The following is a 21,576-nucleotide window of genomic DNA, read 5'->3' on the forward strand; positions in this document are numbered from 1 at the left end:
AGGTTGGCTATGGTGCGGTTTTCTATGAGCGCCCAGACAAACTGTTGCACATATTGTGGATTCAGTTTCAGATCCTTCACATCAAGCGTCGTGAGATTTCTGAAAGTTCGCGCTAGAAACCAGCAATCGACAAGTTCAGCCGCCGGGTAGGGCGGACCACTCTCTGTTTTGAAGACGAGCTCTTCTAAAGATGTTAGAGAGTTGATGAGTCTGCCGATGTCAGCGTGATTGTTATCCTGCCGAGAGGTGTGATTTAGAAAGAAGATAGTCAAGCTCTTCAAGTCGGGACAATTACTGAGTGCCTCCCGTACGTGGCGGGTGCAGAAAGCGGCAGAGTATACTTCCAAAGAAGTAATACAGTGGTGACACGTGAGGAGATCAGTGGCGAGCTTGAACGCCGCGCTTTTCACCGGGTCGTCCGGTTGAGCCCAGTGTTGGTAGTTGCAGGCGGAAATCTGAGCCAGGGCGAGGCGGGCGCCACCGGCCTGTCGCGTGTCCTCGCAGATTTCTAAGCCGGCACCAAGGAGCACCTTGTTGATGGCTTCTCGGTGCTCGAGCAAGTGGCATCTGACGTCGCCGATCTTGGTGCAGGGGACGCACTGGCTGCTGCGCGCCATTCTCGTTTCGTCGTAGTGCGTAGGTAGCGACGTAGAGCTTGTAGGTGGAAGCTATAGACACGCAGGCCGTGATGGCCGCGCTTCCCACCCGAGGACGTCGTTGAAATCTTGAAGTATTCTGCGCCAGAGAGAGAGAAAAAAGATTAACAAGTAAATTAAGAGAGGGCAGTAAAAGGGTGCATTGTTAAGCCTAACTGACGTTAGGCTTAACAGTTTCTGCATTGGGCGGCCCGCGCGCTCACTCAAGTCACTATGCCTTGAAAGCCATCTGCGACGAGGACAGAGTGCGCCGTGCGCTGTGGTTTCATGACTTAGTTCGCGTTGATGCGAGACGCTGCAGGAAGGTAAATTAGCTCGCCGTGGCAGCGCTTACTCACACCAGCGTTTTGAACAAAGGGAGATGTTTTCATGTTTACATCTCAGCGCGTGGCAGCATGCTTGTTAACTTAGACAGTGTTCCAGTGTTTACAAGCTCGTAGGGCTAATAAAGCTACTATGCTTACTTCATATGGCTGCCCACCAATTTGCTATTACAATCGTTTCGGGCGATATTGCGACTTCATTTATAGACACGAATTAACCAACATTCCAACTATTACGAACAACATTTGTTCACCATGCAATTGGAAACGTTATCGATGACGCGTTGCCACCAGGGTAGCCGATCAAAAAGCTCGCCTCGCTGACTTCAGATGGGCAGCAAGCGTCAGTTAATTGATGTGGGACTGCTGAACACTTACGGGAGTGGCGCCGCTGCAAATGGCAAAATTACACGCTTTACTCTGACGGCTTAAACGCGTCACTTAATAATCACAAGTACCTACCAAAACTACCCAGTACAGTTGTACAAAATCATTTCGGGGTAATTCGCAATACGCACAGGCGGTCGCGTTGCGGCGCAGGGTTGCCACTGGTGGCTAATTTTCGCCAAATTGGTGAATTTCAGAGGCCCGTAGCTACCTAAAATATGAATGGCGACATGGCGAATTTCGGCTAACGTCTCGATCAGATTATGGGTTCCAAGCTCTGTGTCTTACCAACAAACGGGCAGCCACATTCTCTCTACTTTTCGTGCCTTTAGATCCACCAGTAGGTCACGCTGGACGCGGTCGTATACTGGACGCGCCGATCCACCGTTGGGCGCGTCCCGTATAGCTCTTACATTTATCTAGGAGGTGAACTGCTCCGCGTGCCGTGAGTCGGGGGTGTTAGGCGATGGGTTGTAACATAAAACCGGAAACAGAAAAAGGAGGAAAAGCAAGAAAGAGAGCTCGCCATGCAATAATCAGCATAAACATGGAGGGTGGCAGAAGAAAGGAAAGGTGGGTAAAGATAGAGGAGCAGAGAGAGAGAGGAGGGAAGACGGAAAGGCAGGGAGGTTAACCAGATTGAGTCCAGTTTGCTACTCTACACATGGGGAGGGGAATGGAGAGTGAAAAAGAGAGAGAGAAAGAACTTAGGTGTAGGATGTCTATAGTCGGGCACTCAAGTCTGTTGCCCTCAGGTAGCAAAAAAGCGCTCGAACTGTTTTGTGGGCCAATGAACTGTGAGGCCAGGCTCCCGAGATCTTCGCTTCCGTAAATGGCCTGTCATCCAGTCCATTTAAGGAGCAGTTAAATAGAGAACAAATAGGGGCGAATGCGGTTACAGAAACGCGCCTTGGAGACTAGGAAGTGCCGCCGGTGATTGAGAATTACGCTTAGGAAGGGTGCAACAGAACTAAATCGGAAAGAAAGGGAGGGGGAGGCGGTGTGCCCGTCCATCAGGAAGCCAAATGGAAAAGGGTGAATTCAAAATGTCGAGATCATCTTTGGTTATTCTTTTCATTGAGTGGAAAGACAACTGGGCTGGGCGTAACGTATTTGTGGACCAGGAATAATAGCAAAGAGAAAAATCAAGATTTAGTGGAATGCCTAAGTGCTGATATTAAGGGTTTCGGGAATGATGCCGAAACTATCCTGTTAGGCGACGTGAATGCCCACATGCAGGATCTAGATAGTTATACCGACAACAACGGGAAGTCAATGCTAGATCTTTGTGATCAACATAACCTCGTTATCCTGAATACATGGCCTAAGGGTTAACTGCAAATCACGTAGGAAGTGGGAAACCGGCAATCGACCATTGCTTACTGTTTGATGACAGAGGGAATTCATGATAAGCTGAGAGAAATGGTCATTGACGAGGAAGTGTATAGCAGCATAGGGACTGACTATAACTGCATCAGGCAAAGAAAGCGCAGTTGCCGCAGGATGAAGTAGCCAGAAAAGTGGAGATACACCGGGAGAAAACATCTATCGTTCAAATATTTGTGCAAGCAAAGATAAAAGGTGAAAGTGAACGTTGGTTGTCAGAAATACGTGAGAAAAAGAAGGCCGCACCTAGAATATTTTGGAACCACACGAAATTATGAGGCAGGAAGTCTGGAACAATGCAACATATCCTAGACAAAGATGTAAAAAAAAAAAAACTTGAAGGGAACGTGGCATTAAATTACATCCAAAAAATAACAGCCAAATCTTTTTAAGGCGATGACGAGATTGTAGCTCAGAATAAAAAAATGGTCATCAAAAAGAACCAGTTGGAAAAGGAGCCGGTGCTGACAAATTTCAACTGGAAGAAAGCCGAAGAGAAAATTCCGAAGCCCACAGCCATAGGACTAGACGAGGCTCCCGTTAGGCTGATTAATGAACTCTCGAAAGCATCCCCCCCCCTCCTCCCCAAATTTTTTTCGTGCTGTCTATGCACCACCGACCAAAACAACACCCGGCGCCGGAAATCATTCTGGATTTTGTTTAGAATGCCTTTTTCACGCTCGAAAAGACATCTCAGCGCGTACATTGCGAACTCGGGCTGAATTTCGCGGCAGCACCCATGCACCGGGAGTCACATAACGCCAAGAGCCCCATCCAAGCACAAAGTTTCAAGGGTGCATTGATGGCGAGCGGGCTCGTCGCGGCATCTCGCGGAGACCGCTGAATCTACGGAGGGTATGGATTTCAATTCCGAAACTTAATGGGTATAAAGTTCTCAAACTTTTGATGCGAAAGGTACATTGACAGCTCTAAAGTCGTGCTATAGATTTTAAATTTTGGAAATTTGTGGCCTTAATGTTGTTATAAACATTCGACGCCAAAGGTGCAGTCACTTTCCGCAAGTCGTACATGGGAACATACAACGAGACAAGCGAAATCAGCACACTATCAGAGAAGTTGACAAAGTACGCAGCGAGGTCCGATGAGAGGAAGCGTTGTGCTGGTACATCTGTGCTGCGATATCACAGAAAAAAAATAAATCAAAATTTTTTCACCTGCACCGAAGTCTCCATGTCAAGACACTAAAGCCAGCAAAGGTAACTACGCTCTTATTTATTTTTGTGCAATGACTTTTATTAGCGAGAACACATTGAGCTTCTTCAATTTTCTTGTCGCTACCCGCGGGCTGCCAGAGCCAGCCAGACCTAGTGGTTTTTGTTTTGTTTTGTTTTGTTTCCCCGACCACCGCGCGGCGCACTTCAGTGCGCGTTCGTTTTGCTCTGAGCGAGTGGATTTTCGCCTAGGGGAGTTTTGAACGACCGCCTTCTGGCTCCTGTGATCTGTGAAACTGCGATTGCGCAACATGTTTATTTGCCTTGTTTGACGCATTATATACCGTGACTTTTCTGGAATACGTAGATTTATTGCACACTTATACCTATATTTTAATATCTTATTGCGAGGATTTATGTATATGTGCAGTGAATTTTGTTGCCAGTGACACTTTCCTGCCCTTTATCAAGCTGTTCCTTTGCATTTGTAAGTTGCATTGTACGAGGACGAGTCAAGTGAAAGTGAGCCAACCAACCCCGCGCAATAATAGTTTTGTTCACGTTGCTGCGAAGCATGCACGTAGCAGACAGATATCTTGCATTTACAACAGTGAAACCCAGGTGTGAGGATGAAGGTCTTTATTGCTCTAATATGCTGGGTTGAGCATGGTTTCGTGACATAATGGACAGTCCAAAAGTTGAACAGCCTGGTGTCGTGAGGTTTTTGACAGCTGAAGGTCTTTCTGATAAAGAATTTAGCCGCCGTATGGCTGCCGTGTACGTTGAACATTGAATTTCATTGGCCACTGTGAAGCGTTGGAACAAGCGCTTCAGACAAGGGCGTGAAAGTTGCAAAGATGATTCAAGACCGGATCAAATTGCCACCGTGCAATCACCCTCAACACAATTGCAAATATTGATGAGCTGATTAGACAATAACGGAGAATAAGCATCGATGAACTGGCAGAGCGTGTGAACATGAGTCATGGTTCGGTTCACACCATAATTCTTTAACATCTCGGTTATCGGCTCTTGTGTGCGCAGTGGATGCTCAAGTTTTGAAACACCGCCAGAACACGGAGAGGTTCGGTGCGGCCTTGACTCATCTGATCCGGTATCACAATGAGGGTGACCACGGGTGACGACTTTGTGTCTGCAATTGGGACCGGGAACAAACCATGGTGTCACTACTACGTGCCTGAAGCACGACGGCAAAGCTTACAGTGGAAAAATTCGAATTCACCCCCCCCCCCCTCCCCCAAAGAACGCAAAGGCCGTCATTTCCACCAGAATGGTGGTGTTGACTTCTTTTTCGATTGTCAGGGGCCTATACTGATAAAATTTGCTAAACCTAGAGCTGCTATCAATCTTTTCCGATATTTTTAAACGCCGGATCGACTGCGTGTCGCAATCAAGATGAAATAACGTGGAAAATTGACTAATGGGCTCATCTTGCCCCACGACAATGCCCGTGCCCGCGTCGCTGATGTGGTTAACGCAAAACTGACAAAATGCGAGTGGGAATACGCGGCAAAATTTGCCATACAGCCCAGACCTGTCGCTTTGCGACTTCCTCATTTTGGTGCAAATGAAAATACAGCTCAAGGGAACCAGATTCGTGTCGGACGATGACGTGAAAGAGTCAGTTACAGACTTTTTGAAGCAGCTGCCCGAGAAGTTTTATGAGACGGGAATCACGCGACTCGTTAGTCAGTGCGACAAATGTCTAAATGCTTACGGAGACTAGCTTTACATAAAGTACCCCATTTGTCATATATTCGCATTGCCTCACTTTTATTTGACAAGCCCTCTAATATATTGCAGAACACCTGCTTTTTATGTGTGCTCTCTGTTGCGACTATAATTTCAGTGCAATTACTCAGAATACACGACCGGTGGCAGCTGCTCCTGAGCAATACATTGGAGCAAGTCACAGCATCATTGAGATTTTCCTCTGGCCATTGCATATTGTCACGTGGTGGTGACGTGGAAGAACACAGTAGCAAATACTGTGAAAAACAAAACTAACTTTTATATGTACAAGAATGTGAACCAGGTTCTTGACTGACGAAGTTTCATTAAAACGTATGTCCTCAACTTGTTCATTTCACGGTATTTACATTTTCCATATCAGTGGCATACACTGCTTTGCTGATTTTGAACTGATATAGCTCTAAAGTTCTTGTGATATTTCCTTTACTTAATAAATATACAAAAAAATGCAAGCATTGATGTCAGTTACTCCGGACACAATTTTTGGAACATATGAGTGTATTCTTTTCTGAAGAAATACGTATTTTACTTGTCTTGACATTGCGTAGCGTTCGAGGATTCGTTTGTAGCTTCTTTCGCAACGGCAATGCAGTTATAATTCATGTATTTGACCCGTCGACAAATTCTATTAGGAGGAGGCCGAGCTGCAATGTGAGCCCCTCCTCCCCCCCCCCCCCCCATATGGGAATTTCTGGCTACGCCACTGGTAAGACACGATCGGAAGATTGATGAAAGAAAAGCAAGGAAACGACAAACAACGGAGCCGTACAAAAACAAAGTTCACGATAGGGGCTCAGATACTTTGTTTTGGGAATTATTGGTGGTTTTATTTTTTGATTTTTTAACATGTGTAGGACTTGGGCAATAAAATAACAAGTGCTCGGTGGCGCAACCCACCCCCACGTTCCAAAGGGGACGCTCATAGCATCCATCCATCCATCCATACGTACATTGTAAACTCCTGAATAGAACTAAAGGTAGCGACATCCCTCCTCGCCCGGCATCTCCCTCCCGGCCTCCTCACGGCTAGCTCTTTCTCCTTCGAAGTTTGGTCGTTGGCTCCGGAGCCGCTACAGAGGTCTCGCGTGTTGAGAACCTCTGTGGGCGAAACACTCAGCAACACTGGGGACGACTAACAACAAGGAATTGAAGACCATAACATAGAGAGTGTAAGAGTGGGGTTGAAGCTGATATACACAATAAAAAAATATTGATCAATAGCCGGGAAAGGGAAGAAGAGTTCAGGATCGCCAGTCAGCCTCTACAGTCTGTGAAGGAGTACGTTTACCTAGATCGATTACTCACAGGGGACCCAGATCATGACAAGGAAAGTTACAGAATAAAAATGGGTTGGAGCGCATTCGGCAGGCATTGTCAGATCCTGACTGGAAGCTTACCATTATCATTAAAAAGGAAGATGTACAATGAATGCATTCTACCGGTGCTGACATATTGGGCAGAAACCTGGAAAGTGACTAAGGAGCTCGAGAACAAGTTAAGGATTGTGCAAAGAACGATGAAACGAACAATGTTAGGCATAACGTCGAGAGACAGGAAGAGAGCGGTGTGGGTCAGAGAGCAAACAGGGATAGCCGATATGCTGATTAACATTAAGAGCACGAAATGAAGTGGGCAGATGATGTAATGCGTAGGTTTGATAACCGGTGGACCATTAGGGTTACAAAATGGGTGCCAAAAGAAGGTAAGCGCAGCCGAGGACGTCAGAAGACTCGGTGGGGTGACGGAATTAAGAAACTCGCATGCGCTAGTTGGAATCGGCAGGCGCCGGACAGGGGTAATTGGTGATCGCAGGTAGAGGCCTTCGTCCTGCAGTTGACATAAAATAGGCTGATGATAAAGATGACGGAAGGACACCATGGTGTCAAAATTAATCCGGAGTTCGCCACTATGGCGTGCCTCATAATCCTATTGGGGGTTTGACACGTACAGTCCCATGATCAAAGTCAAGTTTAATACTGCTACCACAATGCGATGTTAAATGTGAGTCAATGATAACGCTCTACCCTTTCAGGGCTTATGAACTATGGCGCACAAGAACGCCCCAGGCAAACACCTCTCCCTCTGTGTTCTGTGCACTACGCAGACAAACAGCAGTGGTGCACGCAAGGTGACGTTTAAAATCAACTTACCACTTTCGTGTTCGACAAAACGTTGAAGAAACTAAGCTTTTGTCGTCAACACAGCAGCTAGTTATCGTCAATCAAAGCATGCAGCACGGAAGGCATCATTTACACCAATTCCAACAGTACGGGGGATCTGCATGATCTTATTATTTGTCTTGAAAATATACATACACTAGACAGGAAAGAGTAAGCGAGGAGCAGTTTGGCAACCGCCACCAGAAGGGGCACGACGCCTGCTTGTTCTTCAGCAAGTAGGAGACAGAAACATGCAAATGGAAGGTTGAAAGGAGGAGAAAAACTACGAAAGAAAAAGGTTACAAATCTCAAAGAATGTTTTACCGCTGAGGTACAAACATTCGTCGAGTGTCGTACGCCGCAGGCCAAGGAGATCATAGTCCCTCATTTCATTTTCACAACAAGAAGTGTCGCAGTTAAAATGCAGCCCTGCGGTATGGCGTTCTCCTGAACAAACGTTCGCAACATCACGGCAGCATGTCGCACTTGAAACTCCTTGTTCGACATAATATATACGCTGATGCGGCAAAGGAGAGAAAGATTGTAGCGCACGACAGTCCAAACCGCGCCCCATCACCGAGGTCAACGACCCGCACACTCCGGAAGTTTCTGTACTAACATTGATCTCTGCTGATCTTGAAGCCATGGTCCTTTCTAACCGGCGGCTGGTTGGAGCGTGTGTGGAAAAGCAACAGTATAGTTTTTTTTTTATCGCCCCTCAAGTGTGGAGCAGACAGCGCAGCAGACAGCACAGCAGACAGCACAGCAGACAGCGCAAGTGAGAAAACGAGCAAATCTTCTCACCACAAGAAAATCTGGGAATTGTTTGCGAGACTTGATTTCATTTTTTAGCTATCTTGGCTTGGCAGAGGATGGACCAGGGGCCGTTTTACTGATGCCGTCCTAATCTGGTTCTAGCTTGCTTTGTTCGACGTCAACGCTCAGTCGCGCATCGTATCGAAGTAATCATATCACGGCAGGGAAATTGGTGGGATGGGTAGTGGTGTGGCTATCATCACGGTCATCGTAACCAAGCACACGCCTTCGGCCCTGAAGCGAAGTTCGCTTCACGGTTGTCGTCCAATCTGACCTCAGATACCATAACGCCCAATACTGACGCATGTACAATTAAAGGATATTGAGGTCAGCTCCCCACTGTGGCTCCACGAAAAGAAGTGTAATTTGGTTTCATACATTTGTTCCAGAGGAAAAATATATTTCACTGTTCAAATTCAAGTGGTATGGATTCCTCCCATCTGTAAAGGAAGTGTATTTGCTCATCTAAAGGTGCAAGAACTTCCCTGAAAGCCATTTGCCTGACATAGCATGCAGGGTAAATCATAATGAAATAGTAGTCCGTGCCTGAAATTTTGACATTGAAATGTATCCTGTTTTGTTTTAACGCTTCTTGTGCTCATATTGTGTTTGAAATGTTAGTCACTGGTTTATCCTACTGTATGCCTTGTAAAGGGGGTCCGAACCTTTGTCAAGTGAATTCACTTTCACTTTTTAGTTCGGACTTTCCCCCATTCAATATGGAAATAAAATTCAATTCAATTCAATTCAATCTACATAACGCTAGCAGTGGCGAAGGCGCTACTAACGTTGTAATTGATTGTCGTCACGCAAACTACACGTGGCTCGTAAGTTAATGCGCGCAAAGCATCACGTATGCATTGCGCTCTCTAGCTTTGTTGCCCTAATTCTGAAGTATAGTATATTAGTTCACACCAGCATGTCAATCAATAATGTCAACAAAACAGAAAAAAAGCAAACGAAATATTGTTCTTCCGGTACAGCAAATCCTGAACGAAAAAAACCAGTCAAAAACACAAAGGACAAGAGGAGAGGTTCACACCACAACGACTGGTCTATCAACACTTTGCAGAAGGGTTGAAATCTGGGCCAGTTGGTACATACTTGAACGAAAAAACCAGTCAAAAACACAAAGGACAAGAGGAAAGGTTCACACCACAACGACTGGTCTATCAAGTATGTATGTAGTATCAAGTTCAAGTATGTACCAACTGGCCCAGATTTCAACCCTTCAGCAAATCCTGGCATGGAAGCTCAGTTTGGGGAACGATGATATATGTCGCCTTGAAATAAAGCATGGTATCCAATTTCATTTTTGTTATTTCCAGCGCTATAAAATGCATTATAAACGTTTATAATCTCTTATCCAACATAAAAAGGAGAATGGAGAATAAATTTCAACACTCACCTTCTAGTAGAATGTCATGTCCGCGAGTAGCGATCCGGTCTCTCCAGTGGTCCACCACACACGCAGACGTAGGGCGAGTGACCGACGGGTGGCAATCAGGCCGGCGTCATGGCGTATAGTCACGTGGCCTGCATGCTCTTCCGGCTCCGATAGTCCCCCTTTCCGCGGTGTTGGGAGAGGAGCCGATCTGCAGATTTCCTCCAGAAACGAGCGCTGGCGCCTAGGATGAAGCTTAGAGTGCGGACGTCTATTAGCTCGCATACATGGGGGCAGTGCAGGAGAGGAAAAGGCGAGGTGAGAAGGCCCCCGAGACACCCTAGCTACCATTAGACACTGCAGAGATTGGTCATTAGACACTGCAGAACTCATGCTGATAAAATGCATGAATTCAAGTTCAAGAAACGCTACGGTACGTTTCCGCTACTTGTGAAAAATAAACAATGCACATTTGTCAAGCGGACAACTGGGGAACGGCGTGTAGACTCAAAGCCGCATCAAAACACCGTTGCGTCCTGGCGTCGCACTTTTGTTGAACAATTCTATGCCTGCCATGGTAGCTTTGCGGATGTGGCACTGCTCAAGGTCTCGGTGCCGATCCCGACCGCGGCAGCCACATTTCCGCGGTCACATGTCCGCGAGAACAAGCCGATGTCTGCCGAAGGCGCGCAAAGCCATGCTTATTCTTCTGTAAATTTCCTTTTGATGATGAAGTTCCCCTTGCCCGGCTATTGATCATTATCTTCGTTGTCTTCATATGAAACTTCCAACCCCAGTCTTGCACTCCCTCTGTTAAGGTCCTCAATCATTTCTTCTAACTCGTCTGCAGTGTTGCTGAACAGGACAATGTCATCTGCAAATCTAAGGTTGCTGAGGTATTCGCCATTGATCCTTATTCCAAAGCCTTCCCCGCTTAATAGCTTGAATAATTTTTCAAAGCACGCAGTGAAAAGCCATTGGAGAGACTATGTTTCCTTGTTTGACATCTTTCTTTACAGGCATCTTCCTACTAGTCAGGCGGCGCGGCGATCGGCTCAGCTGTCAGCGCCACCAGTGTCAGTTCCGCGAAACACCGAGGCGGCCACTGTTACGGAGGCATGCTTTTGCGACGCTAGTTTGACCTGGGTCGTTCTAAATTGCGGTTATAAGGCAATGGAAGACATCGAGGCCCATTTTGGACCACCGACGCTTGAGAAAAAACGTAACATTTACGACTACAACCATGTATATCGTGTCAAATAAGTAAACAACACGGACATCACAGCGAATTGTGCTCAGATTAAATTATCAGGTTTTAGGTGCCAGAACCACGGTCTGATTACGAGGCACGCTGTAGTAGGGGACTCCAGAATGAATTGTACCACCTGGGCTTCTTTAACAAGCAACTAAACTCAAGTACACGGACATTTTCACATTTCGCCCCCATCAAAAAGCGGCCGCCTCGGCCGGGATTTAATCCCGTGACCTCGTGCTTAGCATCCCAACACCATTGCCACTAAGCAACCAGCGCGGGTCACGAAGTGCTCGTCGCAACAAAGCAAGCATGTTTATGACGTTGAACTGAAAGTAAGTTAACAAATGATTATTTTACGCCACTTAAGTGTGCAAATACGACCGTGGACGTTTTTCAACTGTCATTTGTAGCTCCAATACTTGAAGCATGCCTTGCACCTCACAATTGCATAGGTTTTGGCGAATTGGTAGGTAAGTTCTTTTTTTCTCCGTTGACAAAGTGCCTGGAGCGTATTCTGGTATTGTCGTTCGGGCTCGAATGTGAGAAGTCATCACCACTGAAATATAATAGGCAGCAATCAGGTGAGACTAAACAACGTGGACACTGAACAAATAAGCATTGTTGTTCACCTGGTAACGTTCTGCGGAGCTCCAAACAATGATGGATAGCAGGGTACCTGCAGAATAACATCGATTCTGATAATATATTCAAATAATATGATAACAGGGGCTCGACACCATGGGAAGAATGCCATGCTTACGGCCTTTGCTCTCTCAGGTCATTGTTACCTGGGCAGTGTGCTTCGGGCTGCTGGGATCATTCTGGCTTGCTTCGGTTCCTGTGACTTGTTCCAGACTAACATCATCGTGTTCGACGCCTGATCATTTAGCACACAATTTTACCACACCATTAGCATATCAAATGCTTACTTGCACTTAGCCGTTGCTGTGCATTGTACTATACATTTGAAGAATCGAATGACCATGGACTTTCACAGTAACCAACGCTGTTGTAACGCGCAAAATTGTGCATATGTGCGTGACCTGCTGTCAAATCTTTCGTTCTTGGGGGCTGAGACCTTTGTCAGGCTTTATGCCTTTAGTCTCAGTCTATCCTCGTTTGAACGAACGAGAAATAAAATTCAATTCAATTCAGTCTTCGCGCAGTGAATTGTTTCGCCTGACGGCGAAAGGGAAACGCCTCCTGGTTGACCGACTTTTCCTGTGCCGCGCACACCGGAGCACCCGACTCGTCTTGGCTTGTACTCGATTGCCGGCCTTTGGACTTGCGACCGTTGACGCGTGGTATTTCAGTCTTGGATGGAAATGACCACCTCATCTGATTAAGAAGGGTGTGGGATTGGGCTTGTTGGTAAAACATGCTTTAAAGTTTGAAAAATAGCGCAAACACAGCAAAGGGTAGAGAAGAGGGAACAGAACGCTTATTTCCAACAGTTTATTTTCTTTTCAGAAAGCATAGCAATTTTATAGCCACACATTGGCACGCCAACCTTGCGCAGAACACCGTGACAAAGCCATACAAAATTCAACGTGACATCGATAGCCCGAGGTATCTGACCTCCCTAGCGCGACAAAAGGGGTGCTGACGCACCCATCTGTGAAACAGAATTTTTCCCACTTCGATTATTTCCCGCGTGACACGATCACTGTGTTTTGCAATGATGCTACATCATTTTTTTTATCTTGGCTTACATCCGCGCATGCAGCAGTGGGCAGAAAGCCAACCCTGTTTAATGCTGTCAACATTGTACATGTGCTCTTTCAGTCTTTCAATAACGCAGCGGCCCGTCTTGTGCGATGTAATATCTACCACAGGAAAGGGGGATCCGATACGCTTCTGCCCTCTCTGCTGTCCTTGCGCTGTTTTTCAAACTTTAAAGCTTCTCATCTGGCAACATGCCTCTCCCGTCACGATAGATTGTTTGCGCAGTACCGGCTATATAACTGATATAACTGTCAGTCTGTCACTAGCCGGTTGGTGCTCGACACCGCGGGAAGGATGCCACGCTTACGGCCTTTGTTTTTTCAGGTTGGTCACTTGAATAATGCTTTTTGTGTAAGAGGTTGCAACCGTGCGGTGACGTGCCCGCCAGAACTTAGGGATTCATTGCAGCGAGTCTTGGTTAGTGGTTATGTGTGTAGTACCATTCGTGAAATTTTATTTATGATAGCGGGTGATGTGGAGTCAAATCCTGGTCCTATGAATAGGTCGGAGGCCGACGCATTAGCTCTTGCCCTTAATCAAATACGTGATCTCGAGAAAAGTCGCGAAGCTTTACTTTCTAAACATGGTTCCGCCGAGATCGAAATTGAACGGCTGAAGCGCAAAGTAGAAATGCTTGACAAAGCCGATGTTGCACGTCTTGCCGACGGGGCTGGTGCGGATGCTGACGCCCTTCGTGTCATGTCTGACAAATTGAAAGCGGCTGACAACGAAATTAGAAGTTTAAGTACCGAGGTGAATTCCCTTGAAGAGACTAATGCATCTTTGTCTGTGACCACACTATGCATTCGGCTGATGTTCTACGTGATGTGATGAACCAGCTGTCCAAAATTACGAATAGGTGCGATGATGCAGCAAATAGGTTGCGTTAGTCAAACCTTCTTTTTTGACCTAGATGATGACCCCAATGGGAATCGGGCAGTCTCGGAACATGATGTGTAGCGAAGTTTTGTTCCCATCACCTCGGCATTTCCGTAACAACTTCGCAATTAGAGCGAGTGCCCAGGCTGGACAGATTTAGCAAGAATAAATATAGGCCTGTCATTGCCAAGCTTACCTTTTTCAAGGAGCAGTACCAGATTGCGTGAAATGCACGTAAGCCTAAGGGATCCACTTTTTACATACGCGAAGATTGTTCGATGAAAATGCGACATGCGCGCCGAAAGCTTCGAGAATACGCAAACGCCCAAAACAAACCCTTGAAGCTATACGTGGATAAGCTTCGAGTTGATACTAATACTTACGTTTTTCATCATTCTAGCAACTTAGTTGGGCCGTCTACAAGATAGCGGGAGGCTAACACGCCCACGCCCAAGCGGAGTCCTTTAAAGTCTCCATCCTTATCTTTGTCTTTTCGTAACTTTCCAAGTCTACTGCCCAAGAGGGATGAGTTGTGTTCTGATTTAGATAATAGTGATGCTGACATATTAATACTGTAACATATATCGGTGTAACCGTGTTGTTAAGAGGAGTAGGCGTGTTATTAGCGGTGAAAAAGGCACTCTTATCGTTTCCCTTTGATTATAACCCTTCAGTAGCAATAACGCACTTGCGCTGTACGCATCACATCTCGCGCTAAAATACTTTTAGGATCGTGTTATCGCCCACCGGGCGCGGATTGTTCTTTTTCTAGGTAACTACGAGATAACATATGGCGAGCTGCACAACTATATTCAGCTGAGATAACATACCTTTTTGGCGATTTCAATTATCCGCTCATTGATTGGTCTACCGCATGTTGCGCCTCATCAGTTTTTCTCGATTTAGCTCTACACTACAACTTAACACAAGTTGTTAACCAATTCACCCGTGGTACCAACATATTCGACCTGGTTTTAACGACTGCACGAGAGACTACTCGTCCGATTTTTTGCATATGATTTAGCGACCACAAGCTTAATTTTATAATTATTCTACCTTTACCTTTTACAGGTTCAGTGACTGAAACTATGCAGGATTTAACCTTGGCAATTACGGTAGACCCAGCATCAAGCTAGAACATTTTTATAATGAACGATTTCTGCCGCCGTTTGCCTGGCGGACCGCGGATGAGAACTGGGGTATATTTAAGCAAAAAAATACCAGAAATAGTTGACAAGTATGTGCCTATAATCTCTAAATCCAACGATAAAACTAACCTTTAGTTTACTAGACAACTTCGAACATTACGAAATAAAAAGAAACGTTTCTACAATACTGCGAAATGTAAGAATTCTGCGTCCTACGGAGATAAATGCAAGAATTGCTTACCAGTTTACTGTAAAGCATTAAGCGCAGCCAACAAGAAATATTAGCAGGACTTACCCTCACTTATTAGAAGTAATCCTGAAAAAAATGTAGCAACATAAGTCTAGTAGCCGCATTACAATACACGATTCAAAACAATTTCTGATGAAGATTCTGCGGTTGCTTTCATTGCATATTTCGACTCTGTTGTTACACAAGATTTGTTCTTGAACAACCTTTCCCTATCATGGCTCCAATCACCACCACTGCCGAAGTCGCGAATCAGTTTCTACTTCATTTGGCATTGCTCACATCAACTCTAAAATACTGATTAATACTACTGATATTTCCAATCACTTTCTGTGTCTACTCTTTAACCAGACTGTATCATAAGGTGAGCTGCCCAAGGGCTGAAAGATTGGAACGTTCGTTCCCCTAGTGAAATCCGGTGGCAAGCACTCGCCCTGTAATTATCGATCCATTCCACTAATATGGATATGCTACAAATTACTTGAGCATATGGCTTCTCACATCTATACGGCCACCTTGAATGGAATAACTTTTTTTCTCTAATCAGCATAACTCCAGGAAAGGCTAGTCATGTGACACTCCATTATTTGAATTCATGACTGACCTTCACTTTAACATGAACACTAACGATCAAGCTGATTGCCTCTTTCTTGATTTCGCTACAGCGTTCGTTACTGTACCTCATTGTCGTTTGATTTCCAAATTGTCTGCCATTTGTATTGATTCATTAACACTCTCTTTGCCACGGAACTTGTCTTTGCGTCAGCAATATTCAGTGGCCAACAACATTTTGTCTAGCCTTTGCGTCGTCACGTCCGGTGTCCACATGGTAGTGGGCTAGGCCCCCATTACACGATTTAATATATATCAACGACTTGCCCGCTACCCTTTGATCCTCAGTTAGGTTGTTCGGTGACGACTGCGTCATGTAACGGATTAATAAATGTTTTGATGATCATATTAGCCTGCAAAATGAGCCTGAACTGACCTATAGATGGTGCGTAACTTGACAGATGTCCCTTAATGCCTCCAAATGCAAGTTAATCTCGTTGAGTCGAAAGCGCACTGACTCGGTGTTTCACTATTGGATTAATAATACCGTAGTTAGGACTGCCCCATCGTACCAATATCTCGGCGTTTACCTTTAATCGAGCTCATCCTGGACAACCGCCTGTAGCAAATGTTTCCTACAAAGCTTCTCAGTCTCTCGGCTACCGGCGTAGAAAGTTGCGCAATGCGCCTTCTAATGTACGCAATCAAGCATATCCCACTTATGTTCGCCCACGACTACAATACGCTTCATCCACATCGTCACCATATCAAGATTATCTAATCCGTATATTGGAAGCCTTTCAGAATAGGGCAGCTATAGAATCGCCTCTCGCAACTACGACTATCATTCGAGCATTACCCGAATAAAACACCTTGGATTTCAGTCATTAGAAGATTGGCGCGTCATTGCTCTTTTATGTCCGTTTCACAAATACAGATATAGCAGCAACTTTAAATGTTTGCCGCTTCATGCTCCTGTGCGCGCAACTCGACACATTCACAACGCCCTTCGTTTCATGCGCATTCATGGTCAAACACAGGCATTTAACTCATCACCACTACCTAGAGCTATTGCACATTGGAACGCTCTCCCATACCTCAATGGTTCCATCTCCAATCGTGAAACCTTCCATGATAACCTGAATTCGTTGCGCGTTAATATTGTATAACGTTGTTGCAATTTGCCATTTTTTTCATGTAATTGTTGCAACCCCTTACTCAATATTCTTCATTCATTCATTCATTCATTCATTCATTCATTCATTCATTCTTTATTTGCAACATATTTTATGACATACGAAAGCATTACTTCAGTAGGCCTGTAAGGTATAATGCGAGTTACTGAAATAAGCATAACATCGATTCCCGCTCGATTCGTTTTTAATGACCGCCGTCCATGTGTTTTTCTTTCGGCGTGGAGGAATCTTGCTTACTTGGTACTATACTTGGTAGTTAGCCGAGGCAGGCTCTCTGGTGCGGTCACGTGTTGGAATGACTAAAGTTTCTAATCCTACTGCTGTCTCCATTCCCGTTTCTAACGCTCTTCGTTCAGCGCGAATAGGGCGTTCACCGCGTCTCAGATTGTTGTCGGCTGCGACTGCACTCGACGCCATTTCTGAGAAGCATCCCTTGCGTTCAGTTCGGTTGCCTGCGCGGTGAGCTATCGCCCGTCACAAATACGTCAGCATTCGGCAAGGACTAGGAGGTGACGCTCGATACATAGCTCGATGGGTCTTCAGATGGGCTCCTCTCCCGCAACCGTCGAAAGGGTGCGCGTGAAGGCCACGTGATTATATGCCGTGACGTCAACCCGATTTTCATTGGCCGGTCACTCGCCCTGCGACTGCGCGTGTGGTGGACCGCTGCTACCTGTGAACCTGACATTCCACTAGAAGGTGAATTTCGAAATTAATCCTCCATTGCCCGTTTTATGTCGCTAAGAGGTCGTAAACGTTTACGTTGCATTTTACTGCACTCGAAATTTAAAAAAAGTAGTTGTTACAAGTAAAACAAAAAAGAAATGGGGTGCCTCGTTTCACTTCAAAGCGACACACATCTTTGTTCTCCAAGCTGGCCATCCATGCCAGGTATTGCGGTACCGCAACGACATTTCATTGTTTTTTTCTTTGTTTTCTGAGCATTATTGATTGACGTATTGATGAGAACTAATTTACTAGACTCAAGTAGTAGGGTAAGAAAGCTATAGCGCAGTGCTTACGTGATCCTTTGCGCGCACTAGCCAACGTGTCACGATAAGTTAGTAGTGCCTTTGCCAGTGTTCGCATTATGTATATGATAATTTCCTTTGTGCTTTGTCAGGCGAACGGCTTTCAGGGAGGTTCTTGCACCTTTAGACGAGCAAGTACACTTCCTTTGCAGGTGGGAGGAATCACTATCACTTATAATTGAGCAGTGCAATATGTTTCTTTTTTTTTCGTGTGGAACAAATCAGTGCAACCAGATTAGTTGTTTTCGCGGTGCCAAAGTGGGGAGCTGACCTCATTATCATTTAATTGTACATGTGCCAGTATTTGAAGCTATGGTATCTAACGTAAGGCCCGGCAACACCTGAGAAGCGAATTTCGCTTTTGAGCCGAAGGCGTGCGCTTAGATATGATGACCGCGGTGATAGCCGCATCAATACGCACCCCACCAATTTCATTATTGTGATATGATTACTTCGATACGGTGCGTGACTGACTGTTGACATCGAACAAATGAAGCTAGAGCCAGATTATGTCGCCATCAATAAAACTACTCCTGATCTATCCTGTGACGAAGCAGAGACACCCACAAAACCAAATCAACAGCCTCGCAAACGATTCTAAACTTTCTTGTGAAAAAAAAACATAATTCTTTAGTTGCTTTTCCGCCCACACTCGAACCAGCCGCCGGTTGCAAAGGACCACGGCTTCAAGACTAGCGCAGTTCAGTGGTAGTGAAACTGCCGGGAATGTTCGGGTCGTTGACCTCGGCGATGGGGCGTGGTTTCGACTGGCGCGTACTATGCACCTTCTTTTAGATGATCTCTGCCGCATCAGCATAGATTTTACGTCGAAGAAGGCGCTTCAAGGGCGACCTTGCTGCCGTGATTTCGCGAACATTTGTTCAGGAAAATATCTCGGACATGCACTATTTCTTCTATTTTAGCATTCTTTAGTAACGTAACCTGCAGGGACCGGCCCTACTGTGTGTGACGTGTGTGCGCTGCTTTATTCTTTGAGATTTGTCACCTTTCATTTCTCCCCATCTTCGTACCTTGCATTTCTATGTTTCTGCCTCCTCCCATCTGAAGAGTAGTCGGGCGTCGTACCCCTTCCGGCAGCAGTTGGCAGCCTGCTCCTCGCTTACTTTTTCCTGTTTGGTGTATATACATCTTCAAAACAAGTAATAATAATTATAAATGTCACTTCGCGTGCACGACTGCAACGTTTATTCGCAACCCACACAGACTAAAGGCGGCGCAGCAGGTGATCCATGATGGCCAACACAGAGGTCATCAGGATTAAAACCCTTCCATCCACGGGCCACTACCGTGTTTACCTGGTCGGCGAAAACGCGCATGCATGAAAGGGCTTTGATAGTTTTAGATTGGGGGGCGCCAGCGGCTTGCGTACGCAAGAACTGGGTCATAAATCCAGAGGAACCAGTCATAAATCCACTGCGCTTTCCAAAATACTACACTAGAAAAATGCTTCAAGACACAGACCCGGGCGTGTACACAACTCCGCGTATGCTCTGCACGTTATTACAATCGACCGTTTCTATTTCTTTCGAAATGACTCACCGGTTATTCTCAGCTGGTATTCTAAAACCGCACACACTTGTCTAACGGGTCTGCAAATCAACTGTTGTGGCAGCTTTCAGACAGTCTTATGACGTCGTAGTGCATTAGGCGCGAACACGTTAGCTTGTCTTTTCGTGGGGAGTTGCACGTCCGCTTCACATAATCTACTGTCACACCGCCATTAAAGTTTAATGTTTACGCTTTCCTTGTCGCTGTCGACGATCAGCATTTTGCTTACTGATGCCGCTTCGGAAGAAGACTCTTGCGAGGAATTGGGCGCTATGAACGATCATTGGCGGTGTCACAGGCTTCCCGATCCGAAACATCGTCACCCCCTTTTTAGAAACTCGTCCGTCGTAGAGGAAATAAGACCTGTTCCGAGCTTCGCTGCTTGATTGTGCACTGATGCATACAACATATCGCGTTGTTTTTAAAATTTTCTGTGTGGTGCGTGCATATACAAGCTGTCAACGCACCAGGAACGCGCCCACATGCACGGAGGTCTAGGAAGCATTACGCGGATAATCATTGAAGCATTTCTCTCACTGGCCGCTCCGCGGCGCTACCGCCTGCGTGCCTTTAAAGTACCGCCACTCTTTGAATTCTGCCGCCGCCGTGCCCCGCCCGTCGCCTCCCGCGGGAAGTGATCTTGCGCCTATTTTTCTGCACGACGATTGGTTTCCCTGCCGTTGCCCTTGGAAACGCACGAGTCTTGCGTTTTGCATGTGCTTTTCTTTTTCGTCCGCGCCATTTTTCTCCTCAGCGGCTGGCTCAGCGCTTTAGTTCAGCCTAGCGAACGTTGTGCATTTTCTGCTCTTTGTGGTAGCGCTATTCCTAGCTGTTGTGCATATAACTGCAGCAGGAAGCATGAGGGTGGTTCTGCAGATCTTATGATACACAAGGAAAGCGTCACTAGATTTTATGTTCCTTCTAAGTGCAAGAAACCTCCTCAAATTTGGTGCAGTGGTTGCCAGGAAAAACGAATTCTCATTTTACATGTATTAGAAGCACCCGCGCTTTAACAAGGAACGCGTTTAACTGTTCCGCGTAGAGCGTGTGATTTTGTTATGAGGTCTTACAAATGCACATCTACCAATCGGGGCGGAGCCGCTACCCCGTTTTCAGCCACCCCACATCAACTGACGCGTGTAGACCATCTGACGTCAGCAGGGCGAATAATCAGATTGCCCACCCAGGTGGCAACGCGTCATGGATAATGGTTCAAACTGTATAGTGAATAAATGTTCTTCGTAATAGTTGGAATGTTGGTCTATTTGTTTCTATAAATAAAGTTGCAGCTGCGCCCGCAAGGCGAAGCGTTGATTGTAGTAGCAAATTAGTGGGCAGCCATATGAAGTAACCATAATTGTTTTATTAGCGCTGTGAGCTTGTAAACACGGGCATACCGTCTAAATTAAGAAGCATGCTATCACGCGCGCACAAGTAAGCATGAAAAGCTCTCGCTCGTTGACAACAAAAACTCGCTGTGAAAACGCTGGAGTGGGGAATCGCGCCTGCAGCGAGCTAACTTACCTTCCCGCTGGGTCTCGCATCAACGCGAACAAATTCATGAAACCACAGCGCACGGCGGACTCGGTCCCCATCGCACATTACTTTCAAGACATAGCGAATCAAATGGGTGCGCGCGGCCGCCCGAGTAAAAACTTTTAGGTCTGACGTCATTGAAACAATGCACGCTTTTACTGCCCTCTGTTAATTTACCCGTTAATCTTTTTTCTCTCTCCGGCGCAGGAGACACCGATTAAAGATTTCAACGACGTCCTCAGGCGGGAAGTGTTCAGCCTACAAGCTCTACGTGAACAAAAACCTGCACACGCTACGACAAAACGAGAATGGCGCGAAGCAGCCAGTGTGTCCCCTGCACCAAGAACGGCGACGTCAGATGCCACTTGCTCGAGCACCGAGA

This window comes from Dermacentor albipictus, chromosome 8 (assembly GCF_038994185.2).
Source record: "Dermacentor albipictus isolate Rhodes 1998 colony chromosome 8, USDA_Dalb.pri_finalv2, whole genome shotgun sequence".
In the NCBI taxonomy this organism is placed as follows: domain Eukaryota; kingdom Metazoa; phylum Arthropoda; class Arachnida; order Ixodida; family Ixodidae; genus Dermacentor; species Dermacentor albipictus.